The sequence below is a fragment of the Camelus ferus genome, chromosome 6 (genome assembly GCF_009834535.1).
Source record: "Camelus ferus isolate YT-003-E chromosome 6, BCGSAC_Cfer_1.0, whole genome shotgun sequence".
Classification (NCBI taxonomy): domain Eukaryota; kingdom Metazoa; phylum Chordata; class Mammalia; order Artiodactyla; family Camelidae; genus Camelus; species Camelus ferus.
Window position 1 is genome coordinate 61792282 of NC_045701.1, and position 24464 is coordinate 61816745.

At 36.2% G+C, this 24464-nt stretch overlaps 1 protein-coding gene and 1 long non-coding RNA gene across 8 annotated transcripts in view; one reads left to right on the forward strand and one right to left on the reverse strand.

Annotated features, from left to right (window-relative positions):
• The window catches only part of WDR89 (WD repeat domain 89), a 44169-nt gene extending 36507 nt beyond the window's left edge, over positions 1-7662 (reverse strand). For 4 of the 7 annotated variants that reach the window (XM_032482158.1, XM_032482157.1, XM_032482159.1 and 1 more), the window contains exon 1: positions 7569-7662. The gene's annotated coding sequence lies outside the window, so the exon portion shown is untranslated. The other 3 variants (XM_014553291.2, XM_006177767.3, XM_014553290.2) reach the window with 2 other exon arrangements.
• A 188-nt stretch (positions 7663-7850) lies between these two features.
• On the forward strand, positions 7851-24161 carry LOC116664301. Its single transcript, XR_004320740.1, has 3 exons — positions 7851-8001; positions 18666-19009; positions 21076-24161. It is a non-coding gene; the product is annotated as an uncharacterized LOC116664301 (long non-coding RNA).
• The last annotated feature ends 303 nt before the right edge of the window (positions 24162-24464 follow it).

The following is a 24464-nucleotide window of genomic DNA, read 5'->3' on the forward strand; positions in this document are numbered from 1 at the left end:
ATCGAGCAACATGTGCAAAAATTAGAGAAACACACAAAAAGTCATTCTGGACTTAACTACAAAGTCTCTATAAACAGAATAAATCTCCCCTGCTACCCATGATAACTGAGACTGAATTCTTCTTAGTTGTTCTTTCCCTCTCTTGCTCTGGCAATATAAATTATTTTCTCTATGTGAACTCCTAGCTTTTATCCTCAACCCTGAGCACTCTTCAAAATTTCAAACGCATTATGTCTAATGGCTGCCTAGACCTCCTCCTCTGAACGTGCTACCAAAACTTCAAATTAAAATATAACTCAAACATACATTCTTCATCTCTGTTAACTGTACAATCTTCTCAGTCACTAAGGCTCTAAATTTCAGAATCATCTTTGATTAAAGGGAAACATAGGACAAGATTCAACTAGCTAATAAAGCCTATCTTGAAAATCACTTTTCACATCCATCTCCTCACTGTCTGTCCTGCCACTATCCTCCTCATTTTACATTACCTCTCACTGCAACTGCAATAACTCCTGTGTCCCAGATACAGAGCATGATAGGAAACACTCAATTTAACATCTAACTGATTCCTGGACAAAGATGGCAAGAATGGGATAATTTCTTACTTTCCACAGGAGAAATATCATGTAAGAGTTTTGTTCTTAGAAATCAATTTCCTGTTGTAAAAACTACTGACATTCAGTTTATCAGAAATAAAAGCAAATATATGGTTTTACAAACATTACTTAAGCATATAAAACTAAATACTTAATTTTTATAAAGTATCATATACATTCTTTCGTTGTTTCTGCATGGGCTGCAGACCTTTGGACATGTGAATTATGCATTATATTTTATGACAACCTCAGACTCATATTTTAATGGAGAAGATATTTTTCCCACAATACAAATGTGAAGAGGGTTGCTACTCTCTCCAAGAATCATGTATCATTTTCTTGAGTTATCTAGGTCCTACCCGTGCTTCAAGGTCTAGCTCAGATTCTACCAATACTACAAAATCTTTTTGTTACTTGAGTAACAGTACTACTGTTATTCATAGAGCAATCATTTATTAAATATATTAAACTGTTAGTTATCTCTAGTTATGTTTTACATATTCATATTGTCTTCTCCCCAGTGTAAAGTATAAATTTCTTAAGGTCAGGAATCGTGTTTCCCAATTTTCTAATAGCAGTCCTTTAACAGCCTGAGACTAACTCCACAGCCTACCTCATGAAATCCAACTTCCCATGAGAAGAGTGTAAAAATACAAATACACACAATAGAGGAAGAAAAAGAGGCAAAGATAAGGAGCTGCCCATAGATGTAAAACAATGACAAAGACAGGAAACACACATACGCAGACCAAGCCTTAGAAGGAGCTGCACCTTCTCTGAAGAAATCAAATAGTAATAATATTATCAATATTGATAAAACACTCATAACCACAGTTTGAGGTCAATTCATTCAACCTCCTAATATCACAAAAAGCATCATGAAGGCATAACTGAGGAAGCTAAGGGAAGGTCTAGGATTTGGGAACATCACCTCACTGTAGTCTTACACAGTTCACTATATGCAGAAAGTATTCAACAAACACCTACTGGTTTGAATGTAATTCAATAACTAGTCCTACATACCCAAATTCTGAACAGATATGTTCAAAATTGCAACTCTTCTTTTTACAAAATACTTTACAGGATCAAACAAACTCAAAATTCCAGTATAACACACTAAATACTATGTGCTTTGCTTATATGATATAAACATGTTTTTAACGCCAAAAGATACATCAATTTAATCTTTCAAGATTTTTAAAAATAACCCAATGATCCATAAACTGTATCCTTCCTATTTTTAGAATGGATCAGGGTATTTGTGTGATTTTCAAACTCTTTTCTTAGGTCCTAAGAAATAACTTCTATTTGACTTTACAATCTCAGGGTGAAAAAGGAAAAGTTTGGAAGGAATAAAATAGCTGCGCAAATACAATTCAGTGCTATATTAAATACAAATTAATGACAGGCTAATGAAATCACACATTAAAAAAAAAACTAACCGCATGAAAAATTTAGCGTCAGTATCTATTCTTCCTTTTTTTCTTAAAAATAGATGCCTGTCATGCACGCTAACAACTTTAGGTCTGAGTAACACAGGGCTGAAGGATTCATGAAGAAAGGGTAGTGTCTGACAGAATTAGAACCAAGATAAAAATACTCTAACAAGCAGCCAAGAATTGGAAACACAATGGGAAATGAAGGAACGTGTCTCTAAGCTCGACCTAGTCATTATGAGTGAGCTGACAGGTGTTAACAGTGGAAAAGGAGACAGTTTTTATGGGAAAAGATCTGCACTAGAAGTGAGGGAGCTTATTTTCGGGGGGAGAATGTGATCTTCAGTAAATCACTGATCTAATCTGAATCTTGGACTCCTCACATTTCCACTTCTATTTACTGATTCTTTTGTATGCATCAGTGACGTTACAGTAACTAAGGTGTACTGAACTCTTGCTATAATCCAGGCACTGTTCTAAATGCTTTATATGCGTAATATATCATTTAACCCTCCAGGCAACCCTACAAAGTAGGTATATTTACTGCCCACATTTTGTAACTAGGAAGCAAAGCTTAGAAAAGGTAGGTAATATGCCAAACGTCACTTGGCTCACAAATGCATAGCAGGGACTGCAACTCAAATATGGTTTCAGAGCACAAACCCTTAAATACTTTCTTATACTGCTCTCAAATGATAGAAAGGACATATTTTACAAAGATTTTTAAATGGCCATTCAAATGTAAAGCAGTGTTACTATAATTTATTTGCACTAACCAAAATGAATTCTACAACCAAGCAACATACAGTTAAAATATTTAAAGCACATATATATGTGGAAAGTCTTAATACTAATAAAGTTTTTCAAAGCCAGTGGTAATATCAATGATGTGAAATCCATTTAGTTGCCTGGTTGAGCATATTTCCAAGTATTTATAGGCTTTAAAAAAGACTTAAAATATCAGCTACAAGATAATAATAAATTTAAAATATAAGCCATCATCTAGAGCTTTTCCTTTTCTAGCTATTATTTCACATTAATTCTTGATGAATGATACTGAATAAAATCATTGAGAAAGGATTATTTAATAGTGTTTATCAGGCACTGTTCTAAGCACTTCACAAATATTTACTCATTTGCTTCTCATAACAGCCTACAAAGTACTTATAGTTATCCCATTTCACAAATGGGGAAACTGAAGCATAAAACAGTTACAAGTAAAACAGCCCAAGATCACAGAGCTAATAACTGGAACCAGTATTCAACTCACGTAGTTTGGTTTAAGAATCTGTACTCTTAACAACTAGCTCTGTTGCAATTCAAGGAATGGTGAAATTCTTTTTTATTAAGCCAATAAAAAGTAATAATGATCAGGTGAATGTCCACAAAGAGAATGGACCCATCATTTACCTCAGTATACATACTAATATAAAGGAACATATAAAAAAATACATTAACTGATACGGTAAACTAATCTAAACTATCAGGAAAACAGTTTTAATTATAATGGCACACCGAACTTATTATTCTTTGGAAGAAGAGGTTTCTTTTAATTCTTACGAAATTTTATTGTTGGCAAGATAAAGCAATTAAATCTGGAGATTAATACTAATTAACACTAATATTAACCTAAAAGACTTAATAGACAGGATTTTTTTTTTATTTTGTTGGGAGGAGGTAATTAGGCTTTTTTTTTTTTTTTTAATGGAGGTACTGGGGACTGAATCAAGGACTTGTGGATGCTAAGCATGTACTCTACCACTGAGCTATACCCTTCCCCCAACAGACAGGATTTGTATCATTTTTTGGTCCAGTCAATTTATGAAATGGCAAAAAACTTACAAAGAAGAATCACATGAACCAGTGTCCACAATGGAATTAATGCTAAATTTGAACACTTTTAAGGCACGATATTTAATATAACCTTAAATTTTGCTTAAGAATCACATTTTTCAAAAGACTATAGTATTTGTCATTTCACCTAACTCTTATAACTCTAAGAGTTAAGTAGGACATGTATATCATTATTTTACAAATAAGTAATCTAAAGCTCAGAAAAGTTAAATATTTTACATGGTCTGGATAGATCTTCTGACTCCAAGTGTTTCTTCTATCACATCATGCTGCCAAAATTTTAAGATATATACTTTTTCAAGTTGTTTCATAATAATTAATGCTTAGCCCAAGAAAATGTGAAAAATACATAGTAGAAAAAATAATGAAGTTTTATGATCTTCTAAAATGTTGTTTTGCCAAAAATCTCATTATTGTATGATGTACAAGTTATCCAGCTGAAACGAACCAGATAATTCAGCCAAAGTGAGCCTGGAACTCAAGAAAAATCTTCATTTAAGGTAAGTGAATACAATTTTAAATGTATAAATGTGAAATCATGTAACTACAATAATACTATTTTTCAGGAGTTAAAAAAAAAATCACTTCTTACTACCATTCATCTCAATCACTTAAATGCTAGCTAGCTTTCCAGAGATGACCAGTTTCCAAGATAGTTTTTTAAATGTCCATTCCTCTATACTTATTTCACCTGAATTACTACCCAGCCAAAGAACACACAGGGTTGGTGAACCAAAGAGGAACACTTAACACATAAGTGAAATACCTTAGGTTTGGATTACTGGTATATTTTTTAAAAATCAGTTAGATAATTATCAAGAAGACACTCAATAAACTGGACCTTAAGTGTATAAAAGTAAAAATTTTGGTAGCCTATAACTGCATACTCCAGCCTCACAGCCCTAAGTTATGTGGTAGACCACCAACATCAGACTTGCAAAGATGGCCTAAAACTAGTTTTTTAATCATTAGCTTGATACCCATTTTGAGAGAATAAAAGCACTAAAGAAGCTGAAAAGGAACTTTTTTGGAAGAAGTTATTTGTGGAAAAATATTGTGGAATTTTTTTTCCTCTTTCCCACTTTACCACACGTTGAGAGTAGTTCAAACTCAGACCTTGATCTGGTACTCTGTAGATTGCAGATACAAGATCCATGCCTGAAAAGTCCAAGACACTGGCTGGCTACCTACTCAAAGAGAATAAGGACAAATAGCTGCACTGCATTGTTATTATCTGGCCAAAGAATGTGAGACTTATTCCTGTGGACCTGATGATGGCATAGGTACAGAGCCCACCTAAAAAGGACTTCATTCAATAGGGTCGTCTGGAGGCATATGGATGCAGACAGGCTTCATAAGGTGAAGAAACTGAAGGCTGAGGAGAAGTCTTAAGAAGTTGGCTAGGAGGCAAGGTGGGTATATAGCTCAGTGATAGAGCACACACTTCGCATGCATGAGATCCTGAGTTCAATCCCCAGTGCCTCCATCAGGGAATAATATAGTAAGAAATTGGCTAGAGGTACTGCCCATTGAAGCAGACTGCTAACTCACCAGCCAGTCACTAGGGTAGATGACTAGTTAGGTGGAGCTATGTGACGAATTCTAGGCCTGCTGCATAGAAATGTCCCTCCTCTAGGCCTGCTGCGTAGAAATGTTCCTCATGTGCTTCTCTCTGCCCTGTTCCATTCCATCTCCATGCAAAAAGCAGAGATGGTTACTAAATAGTTCTTAATATGGCTGAATGCCTACTTGGAGCTGGGATCTTTCAAATATTATCTTATTCCAATGCATCCATACTGGATGGTAACAAACCCAACTAATTAAATCCTGTCTACAGAGAATTATTAATTCCAGCCAGACATGAGAGCAACAGATGGTTGTCTTCTTCTGAAGTTATGAACAAAAACTGAAGTCATCAGAGTGACTATCTCCTTGCTGGAAGGATTGGAGGATCAATAATGAGGGACTATCAATCCAGTTCTCCATGAAGTCTAGTGCATATTCCCACCTTAACAGCATATTCTAGGAACAACAGGACAGAGTCTTTATTTGGTTGCTTAAATGGCTTCCTTGTAATAAATCCCCATCATCTGAGGTCATGCTTCTTAAACTAGAGGACACATCAATGACTACAGTAAACTGGCAATCATAAAAAGCCACAAAATAACAGTCTGTTGCCATAGAACGGCAATGTTATGATGTGGCAATAATTCAAAACAGTATCAAACATAGGCATATTATAAAACTGAATGCAAAACTCACAAGAATTTTTAAGATAGAAGATTAGAATTCAAAATTTCACTCTTCTCAGGGGTTAAGTCAGGCTTCATGTCCACATTATCACAGGAATATTTATTTACCTCTTCTGTTTTCCAGTGGAAAAGCTGAAGAAGCACCAACCCATGGTAATTTAGAAGGATCTTTTCACAGCAATCCAGAAGTCTTTTTTTTTTCCTTCTCTCTCTTTAGGATAGCCTACTAGACTTCAAGCTGCACTGGGATACGGATCTGTTTTATCCTTCTTTATCGTTTTTTACGGCAAGCTAACTAATGCCCTCCAAAAACATACAAGATCTAATTCCTGTGAATGTTTCCTCACATGACAAAGGGGATTTTGTAATTAAGTTAAGGGCCTTGAGAAGGAGAGATTATTCTGGATTATCTAGGTGGGACCTAAATGTAAACACAAGTGCCAGTAGAGGAAAGAATCTGAAAAGCCAAAGTAGTCATATGTAGTTAGTATCAGTAATTTCTATTCATTATTTCATTTGATCCTCACAAGTCTAGGAAGTGGACTCTGGTATTGATTTCAAATCTGCAGTTGAGGAAGCTGCGGCTGAGAGGGTGACTTGCCCAAAGGTTAATAAATGACTCCTACTCCGATGTCTTTCTACTACGTCATTTTACCTGGAGAACAACAATCCATTTACTTCTAGGTATATTGTATTAACTTTCAAAATAATTTCAAGTTAGGAAAGAAAACATGAGCAACCTTTTACTTTAATTTTATGTGCATGAAAACCGAATGCCAAGCTCAATTAAGTAGTCAGAGAAAAGCTGAAGAGAACACATGGACGAGTAATTTAACATATCTGAGTTTCTTCGCATGAAAATGAAAACAGTAACAGTACCTACCCCTTCAGACCTAGCAATGTGGATTAAATGAGATAATATACGTAAAGTGCTTACAAAGTAACTAGTCTCACAGTTGGTACTATATACTCGAGAACGTCCCTTCCCAAATGAAAATCTGCTTTCTAACTCCGAAAATTAACAAACCCAGGAGGTGGACAGGAAAGAATGCGAGGGGAGGGGAAAAGTAGGTCCTGGATCCCCTTTCTTGAACACTTGAGGAACAGGTGCTTTGCTTTTACCGAAGAATGGCCCAGAGAAGTGCTCGGGCGGCTTCGGCGACACAAACATAACCCTTGGAAGCCCGGGGGGGGGGGGGGGGAGGCAGGGACAACACCGGTATGACTCAGGAGCTCCTACCAATGCACCAGAAGCCCCAACACGTGGCTCCCCCTTTTCACCTCCTCCCCATTTCCCTCGGCGCTCCTCGAGTTATAGGCTCAGTGACTCCGGCGTTCTAGACTCTACCCGCACTGTCGCCTCCTGCCAAGAAAACTGCCCATCCCGAGAATCTGCCGAATCCAGCCCTGAGAATTAGATACCTCACCCGCAAGCCCACAACTGGCGCTGAAGAGAACCGGAGCTCAGCTTCGGCGCAGAGCGGACGACCGGAACTCCACCCTCCACCTCTCTCATTGGATAACGGCACAAAGAAGGATGCAGGTGATTGGTCAGTAGCAGGGAGGAGGGCCATAGCCCAGGGGAAGCGGAAGAGGTGAGTCGGCAGGGCGGGAAGAAGTGCCACGAGCTGGCCTCTCTCCGGATTGGACAAAAGCAAGATGTCTGCGCCTGCGTAGACCCAGCTTCCGTTATAGCGCCGCACACCACCGCCCTTTACGTTACGTCAGCGGAAGTTTTTACGACTCACTGGTGGTGATGATGGTTTGAGCCTCCTGGCTGCGTGGCCAATAAAGGGCAAGAATAAAGCGAGTCCCGCCTCTTCCTCGGGCGACTGGGTCCTTCCGTCGACACGGGGCAACGTAAGTTCCCTTCAGCGTTTAGACGTTAAAACTCCCACCGAGCCAGACTCGGGTGGAGAATTGCTAGAGGGTCCGGGAAGGTTCTGCGGCCGATAATTACTCAGTAGTTAGAATTTGACCCTGAAACACCCCCTTACGCTCAGAATTTCACTGTTGTATGACTTCACTGTTGGAATGCGGAGCACCCAGCCCTTTCACGCGCTCTTTGGCACGGCTGTGTCGTTGGCTGAAAAGGTTATCAATTTGAAGATAGCCCCGCCTCGACCCCCAGGGAGCTCCGGGATTTGTAGTTACGGGCGCTCAGGTCCAATAGCTTTAAATGCGGTGGTTGTTGCTGGGTTCTTCCTTGTTAACACCTGCTGACGTCTGTGGTTTTGATGTGTTCCGTTGTGCTTTTTTATCCTTTCACTTAAAAGCACTTTTAAAGCCAAAGGACTCTTAGGAAAACTGGAAAGACTTCATGTATGTTTGTAAAGTGTTTCAGGCATTTTACTGCCGTGAGTGGCGCTTGCTTGATATTCGTAATTAACGTACTAAGCGGATAGTAAAAAGTATTGGTTTTTGAAATTCTTGCTGTTACAACAAAAATGGTCTCTGATTTCTTATTAGTGTCCACTCGAGAATATTTGATAATTGTTCTAAATTTAACAATTATATATACTGTTTTGTAGCAAATAGCAGTTTACGTAAGTGAAGTGTTGGCATGACAGGAAGAACTGACTGCTGTCTTGACAGGAAAGTAGTGCTGTAGTTAAAATGTCAAGCGTGACCAATTTCAGGAAGCACACACATTGCATATTATTCAAAGCCCATTTTCAGTCGTAATCTAAACATGTTGGTTTTAGGCAGAGTTTCCCTTTCCTTGCCTTTACTGAATCATAATTCCTTTCACTTCTGTGAACACACTTAGTGATATTTCATCACTTTGTGTTTAGCGAAAGTAAAAAATCAGTCTATAAATACCAAAACTTTTCCCAGCAAATGTTTTCATATTTGATATGTAATACAAACTTTCATTTGTGTAAGAAAAAACAGGGCTTGTTGCTGGACTGAAAATTAAGTACACTTTAGAGGATTCAAGCCAAGCAGAAACTGCTTCTATGACTGATGCTTGGAATAATTGCTTTTTTTTTTAAAAAGTCGAATTATAATTTTTGTGCCTTTTTTCTAAGTGATAAGAGAAGATTTCAGGTTTTATTTTAAGTGAAACATGGGAGACATAACTTTTTAAAAGTTCTCAATAAATAAAGAGCCAAATTGGGTGTAATCAGCACTCTATTTCTCCTTTAATATTTTATATGATGTGCTAAGTGAAATATATGGATACAAAAATCACCCTGAGACAGAAATGCAGATTTGTTAGTTTTAATGCTTTCCATTAGCTAGCATTTTGAAAGTATTTTCCTTTTGCCTCCTATTTTAAATGTGTGATCGATTTGGGATATTAGTTAAATTCATATGACTAAGAATAAAAACCATTAAAAACGGCAGGTATCAAGACTGCTTCTGTGGTTAGTAGTGTTCAGCAGAGTGATAAATAAGCTGAGTGACTGAATCCTGGATGCATTTGGCTGATCTGTATTAACTGTCCTAAGTGCTCACTCCTTTGGAGTCTTTTGGAAGCTCCCAAAGCATTCCATATTAAAAAGAAAAACTTGAATAATTTTTGTTGCTGTTGAGATTTTAAAAGTAGAAGTTGAAACAGGCACCATTACTACCTTTTAAGATGTGAGCCCTGGAATCATCTTTGTACACTGTCAGTTGGGAAATAAATTTGAAGAATGACCTCAAATCAGGATAAATGCAAGATGACTCTTGAGATACAGGATAAGAATACTGCAACCCCTGTTTGTGTTTACTTTTTAATATCAACATTTTTCTTTTTATTTCTATGTTTTAAAAAATTGTGAATATGATATAACTCTAAACTTTTGAAATCTAACTATATATATCAATGAATGGTAATAAATTTATTGAGAAGTATGTGATCAAAAAAGTCTGGAGGTGTTAAAGAAAAAAACTATTCATGACACTGTTAAAGACAGAAAGGCAGACTTTATTCAAGAGGGGCTTCTATGATAGCGTTTTGTAATAGGGGAGAGATATTGGGCTCAACTCTGAATACAACAGGAAAAGTGGGAATTTATAGCCATAGAGTAGTGGGTAAGGAGCCAGAGAATGGAAAATTACTAAAAGGAAGCATCAGGGGTAAAGGGGATTATTGCTGCATCACTCAACAGTATTCTTACTGAAAGTAGGTGGGCGTAATCAGACATCACCTCGGGGATAGTGAAGGATGAGAAATTCATTCAGAAATTGAGAAAGGGTGATTCTGGCTAAACTGCCTTAGCAGAATGCTTGTTCAGGATTCTTGGACATTACAAGGAGGGACATAGGAACTGAAGGTCGAGTCTAGTCGAAAGAGAACACATGTATATATAGATATACCCCCCACATACGCTCACTCTTATATACACACAAAAAAATTGTATTTGCTATTGTTAAAATACAAAATCTAGATTACATATAATACCACTTAGAAATACTCAGGCTCAACCACTGTATCATGGCCCATCCAGAGAAATAGAACCATTAAGAGATATGTAGTAAGAGATTTTTGCAAGGAATAGACTTAAACAGCTGGGGCTGGCTAGGGGACGAGTCTGAAATCTGTAGAGCAGGGTGTTAGGAAAGGCAGGCTGGAACTCTCAGGTGTGAGCTGAAGTTGCAATCTACAGGCAGAATTTCTTTTGGGAACCTCAGTTCTGCTCTTCAGGCCTTTAACTGATAGAATCAGGCCTGCCCAGATTATCTAGGATAATCTACTTTATTTAAAGTCTATTGAAGGGGTGTGGGTATAGCTCAGTGGTAGAGCATGTGCTTAGCATGCACAAGGTCCTGGGTTCAATCCCCCGTACCCCCAGGAAATAAATGAATGAATAAGTAAATAAACAAACAAACCTAATTGAATGAATAAGTAAATAAACAAACAAACCTAATTATCTCCCTTCTCCAAGAAAAAAAAATTTTAAATCTATAGATTATGAATGTTAATCAAATCTACAAAATACCTTCACAGCAACACACAGATCAAGAACTTCATATCATTATTTGAGAGTCAGGTTTCAGGCTTGGAAATCATTCCGGAAAACCATGTTTGACACTGTGTCTTATAATTTGGGAAGTGGGTTAGTATAAGCATACAGGATGTACAAACCAATCTATTTCCACTCTCAGGGAAAATACCTCCAGAAGGAACAGTTCTACCTTCAAACTTCATTCCAGCCTACCTGTCTAACTCCCTGCCTCTTTTGGCTGTCTAGTCTTTGAGATGTTGGCCTAACAGCCTACATTTGAAGCCTTTGGCTCCATTCCTTAGCACCAGGAATACTTTGCCCAAGTCGTCAGTTCCAGAGGTTTCTTAGTAAATAAGGCTAACCCCTTGACATACATGCCTCTACTATATAAGGAATATTTCCTCATAAATTACCAGCTCTGGGCTATTGAAAATGTCAACAACAATGCCCTTGAAGCCAGAAGGTGGAGTGGTGGCTAGAACCTCCTGTAACAGGTGCCAGCTGGTGTATACCAGTCACCATGCCAAACTTTTTTTCAAGGTAGTGATTGTATTTTAACTCCTTCAGTGTTCAGATGGACTTTACTATTACCCCTTTTAGTTTAGACAGAAAGTTGGGGAAGAGGCAGAGGTGGTACTGAAACTGATAATTATGTTAATCAAAAATACCACCTACCTCCAGAAAACCCCTTCACAGGGCTGCTCAAAAGTGGTGAATTGACTGGTTTAAGCTGTTTGTTCTCTTCCTGCCACTTTGAAGTTTAAAAGAATGAACAAATAGTCAAATAGCTCACTAAATTGAGTTAAGAGGAGAAGAAGAAAGACCAGAGTATTTAACTAGTCTCTAGGTCTTCTATTTAATTAAATGTTAGGACCATGGTTTATTTTAAACAGAGAAGTATGGTTAGGACCAAAAGGAGCAGCTTTGGATCTTAATAATTGCTAGGAAAATAAATTCCCTTCTTTCTTAAGTAAGTTATGAAAGTACTGGTGAAAAAATGTTATGAAAGTGCCTGTTTGCCCATGCGTGTGAAGTTGATCCAGGATACTTCCTCAAGATCTAGAAGGACATAGCTATTGAATCGCTAAGGTGAACACTACTAGACATTTACACTTTCTTTTTTTGTAATTCTGTTTTCCAGGTTATTACTTTTAAAAACTGTTCAGTGTGGAAAAGTTCCATCGTATACAGAAGTAGAAAAAAAATATCATGGACCCTTACGTATATGACCCAACTTTAACTGATGGCTAAACTTACATATATCTGTGCTGTCACCCACATTCCCACCATGTCTATCAGATTATTATAAGCAAATTCCAGACATCATTTCACTTGTAAATGTTGTTCTTTGTATCTCTAAATGATAAGGACTTTTTCTCTGAAACATAACTACAATAGGCAGATATTTTAATAAGGACTGCTGCTCAAAACTAGGTATTTGATTTTGAGCAAGTTATTTAACCTCTCTAAACTCAAATTACTCACTAGGTGACAATATATCCCTTTCGGGGGTTTTATGAAGATTAACATAATGTAAATAAAACACCCAGCACAGTGCTTGACACAATGTGGACATTCAGGAACTATTGGTTCAGGTTCCAATATTTGGTCCACTTGTGCCACTTGCTCTGAGAGATTATAGGAAGGATGACAGAAAAGGATGTTTGCTGAGCCCTTTAGTAGTTGAAAATTATTAGAAAAAAAATTTAAATGATAGCACTAGGAGTGTACAACAGCCAGGAGGTAGAACCAAAGAAGTTTAAATGAAGTAGATCAAAGTTATAGGCTGAGTGGAGCCCAGTAATAAAAAGACAGTTGGTGTGAACTTAGCTGAAATACACACTCTTTGACTAATCTCATAGTCTTAGGATTTTTCTTTTTTTTTTTTTTTTCTTGTGATCTCCAACCGATGAATGTGATGGTAAATACAAAACTGTCTGAGCTGTAAAAGGAATATGAAAGTCTTCTGTTTTCTTTTGTAGGCTTTCTGGAAACTTTAGCCTGCAGACCCAAATGCCACTGCTCTCCCCACTCATTGCCTACACTTGGATTTATATATTGTTTGATTCTCTCTCATCTTTATCCTAGAAAAGTATTTAGTAGGAGGTTGGATTTAATTTTCTAAGCATTATATTAAATAAATTTCCTTGCCAGATTAAATAATATCCTAAATTGTAACAAGCATGATAAAGATGGATCTGATCATGATTGCCAGCATCTTAATGCCTGTGCAATAATAATATCACACTGCAACAAAGCCATGTTTTATTTCACTTAAAGAAATATGTTGCAGTGATGAAGGAAATAAAACACAGTCACAGTGAGAGTCAGCAGCTTGAGTAAGTTTGTAATCAGATGATTATAAATGATTACAGATGATTGCTGTCAGGCTGATGAAGTGAACGTTTAGAAGAGGAAAGGAACATTAAGTAGATTAAGTCTCAGTCCTGAATATACTAATCTAATTAATTAGCATTTTCTCACCCTTAAATTCCAAAATTGAAAATCTATACGTGGTAAAACTGACTACTTTTGATAATCATTTCCCACTTAAACTTCTAGTGAGTAATAATTTTTCCTGTAAGCCTTCCATGTTAAAAATATATATATATTTCAAAAAATGTATTTGAATACTACTTAGAAGGGCATAAGCAATGAAGAGAACTGTTTCTTTCAAAAAGCAAAGTCATAAATACCAAGTATTATAATAGCTTATAAGGAAAAAGAATATGAAAAGGAATATATATATATGTAAATGAACCACTATACTATACACCAGAAACTAACAACACTGTAAACCGACTATACTTCAATAAATAAGTAAATCAATAAACACCAAGTGTGAGTGGGCTAAATTATAACCTTTGTCCCCTGCCCCTGAGAGAATGCTGTGTGTAGGAGAAAACAAATCTTTTTCCTTCTAGATGCCTTGACTGCCTATTTGATCGGCTAAGATAAGGAAAAGCAAGAACTTCAAAGTTTTGCTGGGTCTTTGAGTAGATAGATGGTAGAACTAGAGGCAGCTGGCTGTGATGTGAAATGATCACCATTGTGGTCATTTCTTAGATACAAGGAGGCGTCTGGGTGTGATTAGGAAACTGGAGAATAGAAAATGAGGAATGGAAAACACTCTTCAAAACAAGATAAAATACTACATCTATTATGGCCAGGAACTTACGTAAAATGTGCTTTGTTTAGAAAATGCTTCTCCCTAATATGAGTTGATTCATTCATTCAACAGATATTATCAATCACCTATTATTTACCTAGTATATTTTACATTGTGGAGTTACAATGTTAAACAAAGTCCCTGCCTTTAGCAGTTTACTTTCTAGTGGGCAGAGAGGCAATATCTATTAAAAATATATATATAATGTAATCTCAGCTAATGACAAGTACTATGGAGTATGTACTCCATAGCCAACTAGCCACTGATATGGCTGGTTGTGATACTTGGTGTGGTTTCACATCCCTTGTACTCCCCTGTATTTTCTCTCTGTCTTCTCTGACTCACTTCCCTTTTCCTGCTCACTCCAACTTCCTTTAACATTGAACTTCTCAATAAAGTGTTAGTATGCAAGCTTTAGCTTGTGACTATGTTCCCCACATACCCCCCTGAACATGGGCCAGCCTTAGCCTTGTTGTGACTGGTGGTGTTCCTTTAGTTGCTAGACCACGGGAAGGTCTAGGAGATGCAAGCATAGCAAGAACAGGGGATGCGCTCGGGTCTGGGGCAGTAGCTATTTGTTTGCCAGCATAGAAGTAGAGTATTTCCATGCCATAGCAATTGATGTGGCCATTCTAAAGTATATCGGCTGAAAATCAGCCCAGCTCTTATGGAGAAAAATAAAGCAGGCTAAGAGGATGGAGAATAACAGAATAACTGTATTCTTCCTGAGAGTATAGTGTCTTTGGGGGAGATGTGTGTGTGTACACGCACATGCACACATGTGGATATTTTATACAATAGTTACTGTTGGATGACCAGAGTATGGGGGATCAGTTCACCACACACTGACAGGGAGACTTCGGTGGGAACAAGAACTCAGAGTGCCAAAGCCAACTTTACACTCTTCTATTTCTTTATTAAGTTTTTATTTATTATTTTATTTTGGGGGAGATAATTGGGTTTTTATCTATTTACCTTTTTTTTTTAACAGAGGTATTGGGGATTGAACCCAGGACCTCGTGTTTACTAGGCATGTGCTCTATACCTGAGCTACACCCTCCCCGCCTTAGACTTTTCTAATGAAGTTTCCTTTGTGTTATTCTGGACTGAATAATTGATATTTTAGGATATATACTACAACAAATTATTGTTTCCTGGTGTGATGGAGAGAGACAGATCCTAGTTCAAGACCAAAACCTTATAGGTGGATGTTTTCTGTGTTTGTTTTAAGGGGAGCAGAGGTTACAAGAAGGGAACCCTAGGAACCTCAGGGGTGCCCTGAGGTTGATCTCTGCCCATGCACTTAATCACATGTCCTCTAACAGCCTTGCATCATCAGTTGTGCCCTCACTTTATTTTCAGCCTTTCCCCCAGTTCTACCTGTTCCTTCTTCCTACGCATATGTAAATCTCTTCCATTCTATACAAACCTCTCCTGTGACCCTGGCTACCCACTAATTTTTTCCATTTTCTATATCTTGTATGCTGCCTCTGTTTTATCATCTCACCTTCATTCCTCAGTCTGCTGGAATATAGCGTTAGCCTCTAGGCTTCCATGAAAACTTTTCTCTCAAAGGTCACAAATCAACTCTTAATTGCCAAATCCAAGGGCTTTCTCTACTTTGTCAGACAGGACCTACCTACATTTGAAAATGTTGACTACTCCCCCCTCCACCTTGTGAAATACCATTGTCCGCTGGTTTTCCTCCCGCCTGGTTCTCTTTTAGCCCCTTTGCCTCCTCCTAAATGTAATGTCCTCGAAGTCCCACAAAAAGCTGTCTCCACCTTCTTCTGGGTTCCATCTCTCAGTGGCTTCCCTATCCTAGTCAACCACACGCACTAAAGCCTTAACATAATTTTTGACCCTCAGCTTAACCCTCTTCATGCAGTCACACATCAATAGTATCTGGAAGAAGAAGGAAAAAAACATTTTCAGGTAACTTTGCTTTCCCCACTTCTACTAGCCTAACTCAGCCCCTCATTATAGTTTGCTTGGACTTTGCAATAGCTTTAAGCCAACTTTGTCTGCCTCCCACTTTCCCCCTCCTTCAGCCTCTTCTCCATAAAGTCAACAATGTTTTATCTTTTAGAAAGACAGAGCAAATCCTTAACTCTCCTACTTAAACCTTCAGTGGACTTTTGGTTTTAAAAAGTGGTTTTAAATACATACATATCGAGGTTTCTTAAAAAACTAAAAATAGACTTACTGTATGATCCAACAATCCCACTCCTGGGCATCAATCCAGAGAAAAATATAATTTGAAAAGACACACGCACCCCAATGTTCACAGCAGTACTATTTACAATAGCCAAGACATGGAAGCAACCTAAATGTGCATCGACAGATGACTGGATAAAGAAAACGTGGAGTGTGTGTGTGTGTGTGTGTGTGTGTGTGTGTGTGTGTATATACACACACACCCAATGGAATACTGCTCAGCTGTAAAGGAGAATACAGTAATGCCATTTGCAGCAATATGGGTGGATGGATAGACCTGGAGATTGTTATACTAAATGAAGTAAGCCAGAGAGAAAGAAAAATACCATATACCATATTGTATCACTTATATGTGGAATCTAAAAAAAAAAAACATACACAAACTTATTTATAAAACAAAAACACACTCACAGACATAGAAAACAGACTTGTGATTACCAGTGGGCAAAGGTGGGGGATGAAGAGATAAATTGGGAGTTTGGGATTTGCAACTACTAACTCCTATATGTAAAACAGATAAACAACAAGGTCCTCTGTACAGCACAGGGAACTATATTCAATACCTTGTAATAGCCTATATTGAAATAGGATGTGAAAAGGAGTGTATATATATGTGTGTTGTGTGTGTGTGTGTGTGTGTGTGTGTGTGTGTATATATATATATGACTGGAATCACTGGGCTGTACACCAGAAATTATTACAACATTGTAAAACTCACTATACTTCAATTTAAAAAAAGTGAAAAGATAAACATGAAAAGAAAATCACCCTTCTACCTACCCAGATTCCCAGGCAGGAGGCAACCACCAGAACTAATTTTTTGTCTTTCCTGCCAGAAATATTCTATGCCTTTACTAGCATATGGCATACAACAGCCAAATGACAATATAGCTTAGAGATTTGTTCTTATCCACATACAAAACATACATTATTTTATAATGCTGCTTATTGTGGATATAATTGTTAAATTTTGTTATTAGAAACAATGCTATAAATACCCTTGTTAATGCATCTTTATGCACATACACAAGTATATCTTTGCATAAATTATTAGAAACAGAATTGTTGGGTCAAAGGATATACATTTTACATTTAGATAGCTACTACCAAACTTGATCTTCATAAAATATCTATTTCTCCAACTTTATACAGCACAATGCATTATGAAATTATTTTAGCTTTGTCATTCAATAAATGAAAAACTGCTATTGCATTGTAGGGTTTTTTGGTTTTGTTTTGTTTTAAGATTTTACCAGGAACTTTAATTAAGGCATCATCCTATATAGATCTTTGCTAGTCCCCCTAGAGCTCCCAACTCATCCTTATCTCCATGTATCTACTGCATTGTAGTTTTGATTTGCATTTCTATCATTACAAGTGTTTTTCCATTTCAGTGAGCTATTTCTTGCTCATTTCCCTGCTGGATCATTGGTTTCATTGATTTATAGAAACTTTTTATTTGGGAAGGCTGTGCTGGAAATGGAGATTCTGGCAAGCCTGAAGAAATATAGTATGAAGACACCAGGCAAATATGGGGAAAGGTGTCCACATAAGGAAAAAGACACTGGAAGGGAAGGTGGAAGGATGTGGAATACCAGCTTTTTCTGTTCTGTGTGTTTTATAGGCCTTGCTTCCTGGGCATTAGTGCATGTACACTAGGTATAGTTTGCAAGGTGACTCACTGAGGTTCAGAAAGAAAATATTAGAAATTTTGTTTGTTTCTTTTTATCTAAAAACAGGACATTGTTACTAATATTTAATATATGTGGGATGTCTTGCATCTTTACTCAGTCTGAAGGTCAGATGGTCACAGAAGGTAGTGGGTATCCAGCAACAAGAGTAGGAATTCCACAATTGTCACCCTCCTATGTTTACTCCTTTTCAGTCCATTGTGACACACTGGTAAAGTAAAAGATTTACCAATTATGATTTCTAGTTTTAGCTAAGCTAACTTCACAAAATGTTGGTGTCCTGCCAGGGTCCTTCTTACTGATCACTGCACCCCTTCCTCATACACTGTGACTCTTGGCTGCTAACAGTTCTTGGCTGTACCCTTCTGCTGAGGAGATTTGCTCTTAAATGATGGAAGTTACCTAATCGGGGAGGCTGATTTCCACCACCCTCCCTCCCGTGCTGCAGGCGGCCTGTAGTCAATAACTGGAAGATAAAGGGGTATAAAAGTCTTTTCTCCTTTCTTCAAGGTGAGAAAATGCTGCCGTTCATACTCCAGAGCCCTTGTGGGATCAGCCTGAGGGTAAACTTCAGCTGAACCCACTGCCTAGCTCCTTCCCCTGCCCTGTTCTGTTTCCTGAACTGCCTTACAGATTTCAGCTGACATCACTCACCTTCTCGAAGAATCCTGGGCCCAAAAATCCTCATCGCCAACTCGGCTTCTTGAGAACGTGGCTTGAGACAGTAAATATACAATGTTAAACAGTCATGGAAAGAAGAAAGAACTGGAAAGCTCAATAATAAAAGCAAAAGCAACAACAAAATGGCAGAACTAGATTTTTCCTATTCCCTGGACAGTCTCTTCTTAACCAAAGTATGTGATAAAAATGACAGTTTAATGAGATCTAACAAGTCAGTTAAAACAATTAGAAACTATAAAGAAGACTTTGAAATACAGATTTTTATCCACTTTTCTAGCAAAAGAATCCTGACTTAGTGAAAATAATGGGTTGAGGCGTTAGCTAATGATACTATAAAAACACTATAAGCAAGGTATTTAAAATTGATGCATACTGAATATGAAACTAAATTGCAACAATCTTTTTAGTGATATTTTAAATTATGTGACATGCAACACTTTATACAATTTCACTAAACTGATAAATGTTCAAAATTCTAAAATTTCTTAAGTTTCTTAAAAGTGAAAGATGAGACAAAACAAAAATAGCAATAACTAAAAAAAAAATCAACTCTTACGCCACTAGGGAGATATTTCTTTCCTGCCACAGCTAAAAATAGCTAAAATAAAGCATTTTTAAGAGACAAACTAAAACGCATTCTTTAGGTAATATATATTGAAGGGAATATGCATAGAAAATATTATGCGAAGTTTAAGAAATGATTATTAAAACAAATTATGCCATGTGGGAGGTTCCTGTTCATTTGAATGAAAGTGCAATTGTTTCTCATCTGTTTTAGCTTACAATATTTGGTAAGTTCTGAGTCAATGAAATACAGGAAGAACTATTTTTCTTAGGCCGTTAGAAGAAAGGTATCCCAGAGAAGTTATGTTTTCAATAATAAATCACTTTGCTAATAAATCAACTTTTCATGATAAACCAATACTGATTTTTGGAGCAACTGATTTCACTAGAACAAATGAATTTTCTGGAATACAGTTACAGCTAATAACACAGGTGAAATCATATCACTGGATTCTTCATTAGTAAGTTATAGTAACAAGAAAGTTGGGCCAGACTATACAAACTTCTACAGGATATCATCTGTCTATTTTAATAAAAACAAGACTTTAAAATTTTAGTGTAGACTCTTTACAATACTTTTTAATTATGTGTAGAATTATACAGCAAAGAGCAGTTCACTGGTATTTTGTGGCAAAATACAAGAGCTGCCAAAGTGAAAATGAATTACACATTTTCCTTTTACAAAAAGCAAAGTTTCAAATTTCCTGTCCTTTCCTTTGCTGACAAGTGGCTTTCTGTAAAATGCCACGTTGGCAGATATTTTGGGGAACAGAAAAAAGGAACACTTTATCTGTTCCTTCTAGGTAACAGTGACCTTTTAACAATGAAAGGAAAAGTAACTGCTTATCAAAAGCAAGCACAATATGAAAACATGTTTGGAAATGTTTCTATCATTCTGTGATTTTACTGCTGAAAATGACGTGAGTTTGCCGCTTATAAAAATTCAAGGATGCTGAAATTTGAAAACAGAATTATCAAACTTGTTTGAAATTTTTCCAAATGAAGAGTTACAGTAGACTTTTAATCCATATGTTAGATATAAATATGCAACATCTTCTGATTGACATTAGGGAAATTGGGTATTTCTAGTGGAATTTCAACAAAAATCTTTCCATAATTAGGGTATAGGTAAGAAAAAAAAATGAGTATTCTGATTTTGCACCCCTTCCCTTTGAATCTTAGTACTTTTTTGAGGTGTGTTTTTCATCCATTATAGACATTAAAACTAAGAAATGAAATAAATTGAATGTAGAATCAGACTTTCAAGTAAAGCTTTATAACCAAAATGTTGAACTAAGGTTTTCAAAAATAATTAAATTGTTGTTATTATTTTTGCTGAGAGCAAAATATTTGAGAATCCTCAATAAGTGAAGTAAAAATTTTAGAAATCTCATTCTTTAATAATTTCTATTCCATGTGTATTTTTTTTAATACAAAGAACATTATTATAGTACATATAGATAATTTATTAACTAAAGATTAGGAGTAAATACGTAAAATTTTTTATGATGAATATGCAGTCAAAAAGTTTGATGACCACTGGTCTAGTGAATAGTAGTAAGTACTTCAGAATGCTCTTTAATCAAACTGTCAAAGCCAATACAATTAAGTATTTTAAGATAGGTGAAAATCCAAGGTACGAGGATAAAAATACAGTTTTCAATTTTTTTCTTAGCCAAAAAACCTGAAATTTTACATGAAGTAATTCAGTGTATGGAACTCAAACATCCTTCTGGTAACAGGAGAGCTATGTCAACAGAGCAAACGTGAACGAGCCTGCTGCAAAGTGAACTGGGGTCTACCTTACTTGTTGACTATCGAGAGCCAAGAGGGATGGGCCACCTAGGAGTCTTTCACACATTAATTCTACTAATACAGAAAGATGATCCAACAGATGTCATATTCTCACCATTTCATCAAACAGATGTCACTCTTGAATTCACAGAGGTGGAGAGAAGACAGCAGCATCTCTCTAAAACTTCCCAAAGAACGGAAGTTTTGACAGACATTCCTATTCTATTGGCCAAGGCAAAATGTACAAGAATGAGAGAATGAATTCCCTCAAAAACAACTTAAAAACCCTAAAGGCAACTGGTTACAAGTTTAATACACAAAGACTAAGAGCTTTCTCATAAATAGAAAAGACTCAGTTAGAAAATAAAGTTAATAAAAGATCCCATAAGCTATTTAAAATTGTATATACTCAGGGACAAACCTAAGAAATGTACTGGGTCTGTATGAAGCCAGTTGGAGGAGACTGAAGATGATCTGAGTGTAGTAACCAGAGTCAGCTGGTGGTCACTTCCTCAGGGAAGACTGCTCAGACCCCAGCGTTAGATCAAATCAGTATAAGCCCACCATAGACCATTTATCTCTCCCTTACAGCTTCACAATTTTATGTTTATATGTACAATTGTTTGCTTAGTCTCTATTTCCCCTACTGGATTTCATAAAATCTATGAGAGCAGATACATTACTTTAGTTAAATTTATATCTCCAGTGCCTAGCAGAGTTCCTGGTGTAATAGACACTCAATAGCTGTTTCTAAAGTGAGTAATGAATGAAGGAAAAGATGGAAAGACATGTATTTTGCTTGGTTAGACTTAATATTGTAAAAATGTTATTTCTATGTAGATTAATCTACACAGTGAATATAATAACAATATCGACAGCATTATTTTTTGGAATTTAAAGTGTTATTAGAATTCGTCTAGATTCTGGAGATGAATGGTGGTGGTGGTAATAGTTGCACAATGATGTGAATGTGTACAACAGAACTGTACACTTAAAAATGGTTAGAAAGGTAAAGTTTATGTACATTTTAGCATAATAAAAAAAAATCTGACTGGCCAAAAAAATTCTAGAAATATGAGAATAGATGGGAAAAAACCTTTTTTTAAAAAAAGCATTAATGGAGGCGTAGTCTTACTAGAATTTTAAACTTCTAAAGCTAAAGTACTTGAAATACTTTCCAAACAGATAAAGAAGTCAATGAAGCTAAATAAAGAATCTAGAAAAAGACTAATACTTACGTGGGAGTTTAGGTTATGACAAGGACAACATTTCAGAATACTGAGTGGCTGGCTCAACAGTAGTTTTGGTAAAACAAGATAGCCATAAAAGAAAAAAGCTGAATTTAAATTCTCACTTCTTTAGAAAAATTACAAACTTTGAACAAGTGATTCACATTTATGGTAAAACAAAACAAAAAACCTTGAAACAGCACAAAACTGTGTACATTAAAAAGTGAATAGAGAAGCAGCTGCTTTCATATACCATTAGTGGTGCTGTAAATCGGTATAACCTATGGGAGGGCAGTTTATGAACAACAACAAAATCCACAAAAACTCTGAACAGTTTCACTTCACATAAATGCATAAAAATGTATATACAAGGATAGTGACTGTATCACTGTAATTTTTAAAGACCTAGCAATATCTTAAATTTACAAATATAATACTGGTTAAACTATGCTACAATAATACAATAATATGCAGCCATTAAAATTAGGTATGCCCTTCATACACATTTTTAAATGAAGAAAACTGTACAGAACCATATATATAGCTCATTTTTATTTGAATTAACTTCTAATGGGATTTTTATACTAGTGTACACATTTTTAAAAGTCTACAGAAGAACTGGCCAACAGTGGTTACTTCTCAGGAGGGAAATTATTTGAGGGGGGAGACTTATTTTTCCATTTATATCTGTTATATTTTAATTTTTTATGTAACTATGAGCAAGTTTTATCAGTTTGTGATAAATTCTTTAAAATATCAATACACTGACATGGCCACATAAAATGGCTACATTAAAATGTCATGTACGCAGTCAGAAATCTTTGCTGCAGTCACCTTTCAGGAAAAAAGCGGGCTCTAAGCTCCAAGAACAGGCTCTCTCTACAGACGGCGATATCTCAGGAAGATAATTGACTGTAAGAGGAGATTAGACTCTCTCCATTGTTAAAGGAAAATTAAGGTGTAGTTACAAAGTCATGGAAATAGTTTGTCAGTTTTAAAAGATTTTCATCAAAAAGAGGTTTCTTTTTTAACACAACTAATTTTTAAAAAAAATTAAATAGTTCATCTCAAAGCATTTTGGTCAGTTTTGTTTAACTGACATTTAGCTATAAAACAATACACTTTAAAATACAGATAATATTAAAATGTACAACCTTCTGATTAGCTTTAGGACTTATCTACCAAGGACAGAGAAGTAAGTTGTTGATGTTACTTGTTGATTTTGCAGAACTCCAATATATTGTTTTGAATGGCTGCAAGAAATAGAGAAGTTATTTCTCTGGAAAAAGCAACTGCTGTTCCACTCTTCTGTGCTTATACATATTCCTAATTTTTGAAATATAAGTGTAATTTTGATCCTAGTGAGAGCACTCTCTTCATAAGATAAAAATATTGAGAATACTATTCCAGAAATACCATATACAGACATACAATCTTTTAAAGAAATACTAACCTATATTACTAAAATTTGGATTGAACACTTACTTGAAATATATTTTTTACAGAATCAAATTTCTTGTGGTTGTTCCATACACAAGTAAACTTAATTTTTATAATAAGAACCACAGTGATCAGAGGCATTCTGCCTCTATTATAAGGTACAAAACTGCCACTGAGGACAGCATACTATGCACTGTAAAAATGCTGTTAAGTTTAAATTACATTGTACAGGGCCATGAAGCCCTGTTCCTCCCAGAGAGCCATATTAAATAAAGCCACTACAATGAACTCTTAATTACATAAAACGTATCTGTTATCTGATTGCCCTTTAGAAAGTATAGTGAAGATGCAAATGTTTTCATCTGAAGTTCTACCTGACCAAGAATTAAGCCTATAAATCTATTATGCCATTCAAGCAGAGAGCACTGGATGAACTGAAGCACAAAAACAGAAATAATCAAAACTTACACAAACAGCATTGGATGGAGGAGGGGTCCTTAAAAGTAGACATGCTACATCTAATGTCAAGAAGCTGCTTGGTTTCCTTTGCCAGATATCCTTGTTTTCAGTTGTCCTACACAGGATATCTAAATGTCATGCT